Raw genomic sequence first — 10,000 nt, 5'->3', positions numbered from 1 at the left:
ATTGAACGCAGCGATTAAACCGTCCATTTGAGAGAGACCTCTGTCCTCCGCACTGTTGTCACCTCCTTGGCCTCGGCTCCTTTTCTCCGAGGAAAACACTTCAGGAATGCAGGGACTCGCTGCAGAAATAGAGCTTGACCCAATTATTAAAGCAATAGCAGGATCAGATATAGCTCCTTTCATTTCTATGATTTACTCTGCATCTGCTGGCGTATCAACTGGATTGCATGTATTAATAAACTGGATGCAGGCAGATTCAGAAGCAGGTTGTTCCTTCTCCTCTTTTCCCAGACACACTGGTGTTTGTTTGTTGGTTTTTTGTCAAATATGCTGACCTCAAAGGGAAACGAAGCTTTAGTGGGAATTACTGTAATTATGTTGAAATGATAAACAAAACAAACTATTTCACAGTTGTAACATAATGGATTTGCTTTTAAATGTTTATCATTGTGTGTGTTTGTTAGAAATCCAGTATTGTTTAAGAACACAAGCTTGACAATCAGTCATGCGACTTATAGAAAACTGAATCCAATGGGAAAAGAAGCCATTTTTGCTTCCCTGATGTGTTGATGACAATGTTTTTGTATGTTTGTATGTTGTCGGGAATTTGTTCACTGAGATTGTACTTTATGACCTGGTCACATGAACTCTTGAAAGCGTTTCCCTCTTCTCGCCTGCTGCATCGCTCATCTTTCACCTCACGTCTCATTTTCTGGATGTTTGTTCACTGTTGTGTTTAATGAAGTCGTAGATGTTCAATAAAACTAGATTGTATTTTGACAAGAACCTGAACTCTCAGCTCCAGTTTTTCTGCAGATTAGAAAGTCCACCTGGGAAAACGTAAGGTTTTATTGAGTGAACTTATGAGGTGGTTGGGGGTTGACTTCTTCATCAGCTCTGTCAGAAGGAGCCTTGGCAGGGCCCGCTTATTCACATCATACAATTCATCATCTGAATGTGAGACCCGCTGCTCTTACTAGGGGGGGGTGGATAAATGACCTTTTTTCCCAAAAACCTTCGTGTAACAGGTTTATTTTGACCTTATTTATATATAAAACACACAAGTAACCTGCATTTTCAATTTTGGTTCTGCTACTGCCTGCTACTGGCATGTTTTGATGTACTGCGTATATCACACTTTTGCACGCTTTTTTCAGCTATATATGATAATGGACAATGACTCTGTCTCAACATTGTGTACAAATATAGTGATTACTTGTTTTATTTTGTTTATTTATGAACTAAAAGGTATGGTTTATACTAGAACACACCAAAAAAAAATCAATAGCATGCACATTATTAATGATTATAATGGCTGAACAGACAGTCTTTCCATCGCGGCACGGAATTCTGTCAAGGTAACAGTGGATCTGTCAGTTGTTTTCCCCAAAACTATCTTGAGGTTGTTGCCAAATTGTTCTGGTGTTAGCATTGTTCTCTTCGTAACAATACCAATAGTGGAGGTACTACTGGCAGCCATCTTGTCTCAGACTACCTAAAATAAACAAATAAAACATTGAGTAGCATGACAAATGTGTGAATGTAATATATGATACGTTACTGTTGAGCCATTAAATCACAAAACTTGTCAAAAGTGGCAAAATTCGAGAAATTCGCCCAAAACGCGGTTTTCCTTATATGGCCAGTAGCAGGCAGTAGCAACCTGAAAGTCAAAAAATGATATTATATATGTGATTTGTATATAAATAAGGTCAATTTAAACCTGTTACATGCAAATTCAAATTTTATCCACCCCCCCTACTCTTACACTCACACACCGTAGACCAGCCATGACCATTCACTAGGAGGGAACAGCTCTTTGTCTGCTCAGCTGGAACTGAACTCTGTTGCAGCTCCGCCTCTTCACGCCTCAAATCTGAAGTTCCCCAGAAAAATGTGCGCCATGAAAATGGTCAATCTCTTAAATTCACCAGCATTTGTCCCACAAAGTGTACATTTATTCCCCCGTCACCTGGATCACATGTGGAGACGTCTCTTACATAATGAGTGGAGCCATATGATGAACTTACGCCTGGAAAGAGCCTGAATGCTCACACCAGAAGTCTCCGTTCTATAATTAAAGCACAAACCAGTGGACCGGCAGACAAACTCCAGTGTTTATCATCAAAACATGTCAATGTGAACGTTTTACAAAACCAAAACAGTTGAGTTGAGTTTTGAAATGTGACGATTACCAGTGATGGTTTAGAACTTACAAGTGCTTTTGACCATTAAATTGATTTGTGGACTTTGTTCTTCTGTTGTCTTGCTGAGGACAGGAAGTGATGCAGTCCTTGCGGATGGAATACATCGTAACTCGTATTTATGTTTTATTCTACTTTTAAAGCTCAAGTTTTCCATTACTTTGAAATCCTCAGCACACGCCTTCAGAAGAGCGACTTGCATGTGGTAAAGTCGGAGTGCAGCAGAAGAACGCATTGCAAAGTCACGGCCGACGGTCCCACTGTGAGGCAAGCTCCTCCCCCTCTCACTGTGTACCTACGTTGTCATGGCAACCGTCAGCACTGCGGAGGAAACAGACTCAGTAGACGTTGAGCTGCTTCCCACAGCTCAACACTCACAGAGGCGATAATGAGAATCCAGCAACTTCTGCAAAGCTGCTGTGTTCCCGTTGGCGTTCGTTGTGTGACACAGCAGGAAACAAAGGTTTGTGTTTGACACGAAGAAAACCCGTTTTTCAACGTGGCTTTCAGAATACCTTTCTCAATTTATACATTTGGGTGGATTTTAAATTCAGCTGAGGATACAACAGTTATTGGGAGGAAGATGCTCTATAGTCTGTTGTTCAGAAGGCAAGGTGCTCGTCTTCAGCGGACCCCTGTGGAGGCCCTACAAGCTGTACAACAACTGGCCCAGCGTACCAGAGCTGCTGTGGTACCTGATTCTAACCTCCTGGATAAATGTGATGACTGACCTGGAACACTTCACATCCAAAATACCCCAAAGTTCTTCAGTCCTCAGCTCAGCATAAACAACAGGACTACATATTCTATATTGTTCAGTGAATTGACCATATTTAACACCAACAGGTCGTCACTCAGCCGTCGTGCCTCCAGAAAAGAGTCATCAGACTGGTTCAGAAGGCTTCCAGGACCACAATGAGGCCTTATTTATAAATTCTTGCCAACTTCAACTTCCAGATCTGGTGGGAACATCTGAATTGATGTATGAAGCCAGAAACAACCCAGTCAACATACAGAAACCTCTCACTGGTGGGGGGGGGGGGGATCTGGCCTTCAGATACAGGATGTGTGAGGAGGAGGAGGAACACTTCAGTCACTGGAGTCTGGGTCAATATCCAGAGTCAGACTGATTGTGAACAAGTACAGGGATGAAGATCTGTGCTGAGTCCATGAACACGTCAACAGACCAGTCAATATGGCGTCACCCTGGACAACTGGAGTCAGACCAGTCAACATGGCATCACCGTGGACAACTGGAGTCAGACCAGTCAACATGGCGTCACCCTGGACAACAGGAGTCAGACCAGTCAACATGGCGTCACCCTGGACAACAGGAGTCAGACCAGTCAACATGGCGTCACCGTGGACAACAGGAGTCAGACCAGTCAACATGGCGTCACCGTGGACAACAGGAGTCAGACCAGTCAACATGGCATCACCGTGGACAACTGGAGTCAGACCAGTCAACATGGCATCACCGTGGACAACTGGAGTCAGACCAGTCAACATGGCGTCACCGTGGACAACTGGACTCAGACCAGTCAACATGGCGTCACCCTGGACAACAGGAGTCAGACCAGTCAACATGGCGTCACCGTGGACAACAGGAGTCAGACCAGTCAACATGGCGTCACCGTGGACAACTGGAGTCAGACCAGTCAACATGGCGTCACCCTGGACAACTGGAGTCAGACCAGTCAACATGGCGTCACCCTGGACAACTGGAGTCAGACCAGTCAACATGGCGTCAACGTGGACAACTGGAGTCAGACCAGTCAACATGGCGTCACCGTGGACAACTGGAGTCAGACCAGTCAACATGGCGTCACCGTGGACAACTGGAGTCAGACCAGTCAACATGGCGTCACCCTGGACAACTGGAGTCAGACCAGTCAACATGGCGTCACCGTGGACAACAGGAGTCAGACCAGTCAACATGGCGTCACCGTGGACAACTGGAGTCAGACCAGTCAACATGGCGTCACCCTGGACAACTGGAGTCAGACCAGTCAACATGGCGTCACCGTGGACAACAGGAGTCAGACCAGTCAACATGGCGTCACCGTGGACAACTGGAGTCAGACCAGTCAACATGGCGTCACCCTGGACAACTGGAGTCAGACCAGTCAACATGGCGTCACCGTGGACAACTGGAGTCAGACCAGTCAACATGGCGTCACCCTGGACAACTGGAGTCAGACCAGTCAACATGGCGTCACCCTGGACAACTGGAGTCAGACCAGTCAACATGGCGTCACCGTGGACAACTGGAGTCAGACCAGTCAACATGGCATCACCCTGGACAACTGGAGTCAGACCAGTCAACATGGCGTCACCCTGGACAACTGGAGTCAGACCAGTCAACATGGCGTCACCCTGGACAACTGGAGTCAGACCAGTCAACATGGCGTCAACGTGGACAACTGGAGTCAGACCAGTCAACATGGCATCACCCTGGACAACTGGAGTCAGACCAGTCAACATGGCGTCACCCTGGACAACTGGAGTCAGACCAGTCAACATGGCGTCACCGTGGACAACTGGAGTCAGACCAGTCAACATGGCATCACCCTGGACAACTGGAGTCAGACCAGTCAACATGGCGTCACCCTGGACAACTGGAGTCAGACCAGTCAACATGGCGTCACCCTGGACAACTGGAGTCAGACCAGTCAACATGGCGTCACCCTGGACAACTGGAGTCAGACCAGTCAACATGGCGTCACCCTGGACAACTGGAGTCAGACCAGTCAACATGGCGTCACCCTGGACAACTGGAGTCAGACCAGTCAACATGGCGTCAACGTGGACAACTGGAGTCAGACCAGTCAACATGGCGTCACCGTGGACAACTGGAGTCAGACCAGTCAACATGGCGTCACCCTGGACAACTGGAGTCAGACCAGTGAAGAAGACCTCTACTCCATTGTGACGTGACAAGATGAACCAATGCAGTAGAAGAGACTCCAGCTGGAGGAGCAGCCATCACCTCCTCCAGATGGAGGAGCAGCCATCCCCTCCTCCATCACCTCCTCCAGCTGGAGGAGCAGCCATCACCTCCTCCAGCTGGAGGAACACCCATCATCTCCTCCATCACCTCCTCCAGTTGGAGGAACACCCATCATCTCCTCCATCACCTCCTCCAGCTGGAGGAGCAGCCATCACCTCCTCCATCACCTCCTCCAGCTGGAGGAGCAGCCATCACCTCCTCCAGCTGGAGGAACACCCATCATCTCCTCCATCACCTCCTCCAGTTGGAGGAACACCCATCATCTCCTCCATCACCTCCTCCAGCTGGAGGAGCAGCCATCACCTCCTCCAGCTGGAGGAGCAGCCATCACCTCCTCCATCACCTCCTCCAGAGCTCCTGCCATAGACGAGCCTCAGGAACTCCTTCAACTTCTACAACACCTCAACATGTTCCAGACTCATCTGATGCTGGAATGAAAAGATCCACCATCCATGTACAAGAAGTCAACTTCCAAACACTCACTGCATTTCACTGGAGTCATAGTAGATGGGACTCGTGTGCTCAAGGATGGAAACTCATGAGAGTGTTTGGCTGAAGGCCGGGACGAGACTGGAACTTCTGGAAGACGAGTCCCTGGACACTCCACATTCCAAGAGACGGCGGACTGCAAGAGAGGAACACTGAAAGATTGCCAACAAGCAACAAGTCATGTTTTACAGGAAGCCTTCAGGCGACAGAGGACCTACCAATAAGGGGCTTCAGCTGGTGCAACCACTGATCCAGGGAATTGGACCAACACAGGCTGAAAGGTGCCGTCATGCCAAGGTCTGGACGAAACATCAAGCACTCTACGATCAGGGGTTCTGACGTCCAGGTTGTTGACATGAGAAACCTCCTATAGCAGGAGCGCGAGGCAGTGCCGGAGGGAAGAGCACACCATCACAGCTCCATCACCCTTTCATCATTGCATGCTTCACCCTCAAATCTGGCCTTGGGGGAATTCTGGAATGGCTTTGGGCTAACTGCCAATCACAACCTCCCAGATCCCCATGATAGAGAGATGGAAAACATGAAAACATCAACCACACTTCCATTCATACAGCCCTGTCTCATAGACGTGAATGTAATAAGTTAAATAGGTTACAGCAGTGGTTCTGTCACGCCCCCCCCAGAGGACAAAAATGTTTTCAGCCCCCCCCCCCCGAATTGTACTACCATTGAGAACCTGATAATATGTATTTATTTATCTGTATAAACCACTGTATGAGTTGCTGCACCAGCATTCTGCATACAATCGCCTGATTATCAAAATAAATGAATAAAATGAGCTGGAGGCCCTTTTTTTTAATCGTTCAAGCATGAATAAAGACACTAATACTGAAAGTTGCGCCTGCCTCACGCCCCCCCCTGACACCCCACCACGCCCCCCCCAGGGGGGCTCGCCCCCCCATTTGAGAAGCACTGGGTTACAGTAAGAAAACGCAAACTAGTATATTTAAAATCTCCATGAAATTACTGTAGCGTAAAATGGAGTTTGGAAAATTGAAAAATTATGATTGCTCTGTGTGTGTGTGTGTGTGTGTGTGTGTGTGTGAACGGGTGAATGTGGTCAACAGTGCTATACCAGTGAAATCCCTCCACCATGTCGATCACTAAATGAACTCCTTGCTGGAACTTCACAGACAAAGGATTCCCACACTTGCTCTCTGAATGTGTGTTTTCCTGCACAAGTTGCAGGACGTGTTCATGCACACAGCTGGCCTGCAGAAGGCTGAGAGAAGAGCCGTCACTGTGTCCTCAGGTAGGAGGGCCGCTGCCCACCAGCTTCATTAGCAGCTCTCCCACTCAGCACTTCAACTTCAAAGCATTTCAATCGATGGAATATCATGAAAACTCTGCTCAGACGACACAGCGCAGTGTTTCCTCCTGCTGCTGGGACACTTCTGAGCTTTAACAAGTCCTTTATTCACTGTCACCCTGGCGTCCTTCCTGCACTTCACCGTGTTGGGATGTATGGTTGGTTGTGAGCGTTACATTACTGAAAGTAATAGATTACTGAAAGTAACTGGAAGTCATTTATGAACAATTGAAATTATTAATGGAAGTAAACTGTCATTTACTCATTAACAACTCTTAAAGTAATTGAGTAATTACTTAAAAGTTAATTAAATGATCAAAAAGTATTTATTTATGAAACATTATTGATTTGAATAAATTGATTATTTATCAAATAATAATTAAATGGCGCACCACCAGCTAAACTGGAAACATCAGTCTCGTTTGTAAAAAGGTTCTTTAAGTTAGTTTATATTCCTGTGCAACATATAAGTTAAATAACAGTGAAGGTGTGAGGTTGGAGCACAGACTGTTACAAACCAGTGATTGTCAACAATAAATACACATTAATTACCAGGAATCAATCAATTCACCACTTCAATCAATTACAGGTGTTTATTTGCGTTTAACATAAATGTATTAATTCATAAATCAACACATCCAAGTATCAAACATCATCTAACGGAGATCCAATCTATTAAACAACAACACTATGTACAAAGAAAGAGTGTGTGTGTGTGTGTGTGTGTGTGTGTCTCTTAGTGTGTGGGTCATAGTGTGTGTCTTCATGTGTGTGTGTGTCTCTTAGTGTGTGTCTTAGTGTGTGTCTTAGTGTGTGTGTGTCTCTTTGCATGTGGATCATAGTGTGTGTCTTCATGTGTGTGTCTTCATGTGTGTGTCTCTCAGTATGTGTCTCTTAGTGTGTGTCTCTTAGTGTGTATCTTCATGTGATTGTGTCTTAGTGTGTGTCTTCATGTGATTGTGTCTCTTAGTGTGTGTCTCTTAGTGTGTGTCTTCATGTGATTGTGTCTCTTAGTGTGTGTCTTCATGTGATTGTGTCTCTTAGTGTGTGTCTTCATGTGATTGTGTCTCTTAGTGTGTGTCTTCATGTGATTGTGTCTCTTAGTGTGTGTCTCTTAGTGTGTGTCTTCATGTGATTGTGTCTCTTAGTGTGTGTCTTCATGTGATTGTGTCTCTTAGTGTGTGTCTTCATGTGATTGTGTCTCTTAGTGTGTGTCTTCATGTGATTGTGTCTCTTAGTGTGTGTCTTCATGTGATTGTGTCTCTTAGTGTGTGTCTTCATGTGTGTGTCTCTTATTGTGTTTCTTCATGCGTGTGTGTGTCTCTTAGTGTGTGGGTCATAGTGTGTGTCTTCATGTGTGTGTGTGTGTCTCTTAGTGTGTGTCTTCATGTGTGTGTCTCTCAGTATGTGTCTCTTAGTGTGTATCTTCATGTGATTGTGTCTTAGTGTGTGTCTTCATGTGATTGTGTCTCTTAGTGTGTGTCTCTTAGTGTGTGTCTTCATGTGATTGTGTCTCTTAGTGTGTGTCTTCATGTGATTGTGTCTCTTAGTGTGTGTCTTCATGTGATTGTGTCTCTTAGTGTGTGTCTTCATGTGATTGTGTCTCTCAGTATGTGTCTCTTAGTGTGTGTCTTCATGTGATTGTGTCTCTTAGTGTGTGTCCTCATGTGATTGTGTCTCTTAGTGTGTGTCTTCATGTGATTGTGTCTCTTAGTGTGTGTCTTCATGTGTGTGTCTCTTATTGTGTTTCTTCATGCGTGTGTGTGTCTCTTAGTGTGTGGGTCATAGTGTGTGTCTTCATGTGTGTGTGTGTGTCTCTTAGTGTGTGTCTTCATGTGTGTGTCTCTCAGTATGTGTCTCTTAGTGTGTATCTTCATGTGATTGTGTCTTAGTGTGTGTCTTCATGTGATTGTGTCTCTTAGTGTGTGTCTCTTAGTGTGTGTCTTCATGTGATTGTGTCTCTTAGTGTGTGTCTTCATGTGATTGTGTCTCTTAGTGTGTGTCTTCATGTGTGTGTGTCTTCATGTGATTGTGTCTCTTAGTGTGTGTCTTCATGTGATTGTGTCTCTTAGTGTGTGTCCTCATGTGATTGTGTCTCTTAGTGTGTGTCTTCATGTGATTGTGTCTCTTAGTGTGTGTCTTCATGTGTGTGTCTCTTATTGTGTTTCTTCATGTGTGTGTGTGTCTCTTAGTGTGTGGGTCATAGTGTGTGTCTTCATGTGTGTGTGTGTGTCTTCATGCGTGTGTGTGTGTCTCTTAGTGTGTGAGAGAGAGGAGAGGGACAGACAGCACAGAGAGCAGAGGGAGAGAGAGTGGAAAGAGAGATAGCAGCAAGTGAGAGAGCGGAGATATAGAGAGTGGAGAGAGAAAAGACAGAGAGATGAGAGAGAGCATAGAGAGAGAGAGCATAGAGAGAGAGAGCAGAGAGATAGAGCATAGAGAGAGAGAGAGAGCAGAGAGAGAGATAGAGCGTAGAAAGAGAGAGTAGAGGGAGAAGGCAGCTAGAGAGAGAGCAGAGAGAGCGAGGCCAGCTGTTCAAAGAACGGAGCGAGAGAGAGGAGCGAGAGAGAGGAGCGAGAGAGAGGAATGAGAGAGAGGAATGAGAGAGAGGAGCGAGAGAGAGGAGCGAGAGAGAGGAGCGAGAGAGAGGAGCGAGAGAGAGGAGCCAGAGCCAGAGCGATGATCGACCAGGTTCTGAGAGGCAGCAGAGAGCGAGAAGAGAGAGAGCGAGAAGAGAGAGAGTGAGAAGAGAGAGAGCGAGAAGAGAGAGAGCGAGAAGAGAGAGAGTGAGAAGAGAGAGAGCGAGAAGAGAGAGAGCGAGAAGAGAGAGAGCGAGAAGAGAGAGAGTGAGAAGAGAGAGAGCGAGAAGAGAGAGAGCGAGAAGAGAGAGAGTGAGAAGAGAGAGAGTGAGAAGAGAGAGAGCGAGAAGAGAGAGTTTCACAAACTGTGCTGAGAAGCTAAAATAAA

The 10,000-nt window shown here is 46.0% G+C and overlaps 1 protein-coding gene across 1 annotated transcript in view; it reads left to right on the top strand.

Moving 5' to 3' along the window:
- LOC308146873 (uncharacterized protein) overlaps positions 1-717 on the top strand; it is a 9,619-nt gene extending 8,902 nt beyond the window's left edge. Inside the window, exon 6 of the mRNA XM_080518838.1 lies at positions 1-717. This exon is cut by the window's left edge and continues 655 nt beyond it. The gene's annotated coding sequence lies outside the window, so the exon portion shown is untranslated.
- Positions 718-10,000: the final 9,283 nt, after the last annotated feature.

Source organism: Blennius ocellaris (assembly GCF_963422515.1).
Source record: "Blennius ocellaris genome assembly, chromosome: 23".
Classification (NCBI taxonomy): domain Eukaryota; kingdom Metazoa; phylum Chordata; class Actinopteri; order Blenniiformes; family Blenniidae; genus Blennius; species Blennius ocellaris.
Note: the sequence above shows the minus strand (reverse complement) of the source record. Positions and strands in the feature narration are given on the sequence as shown.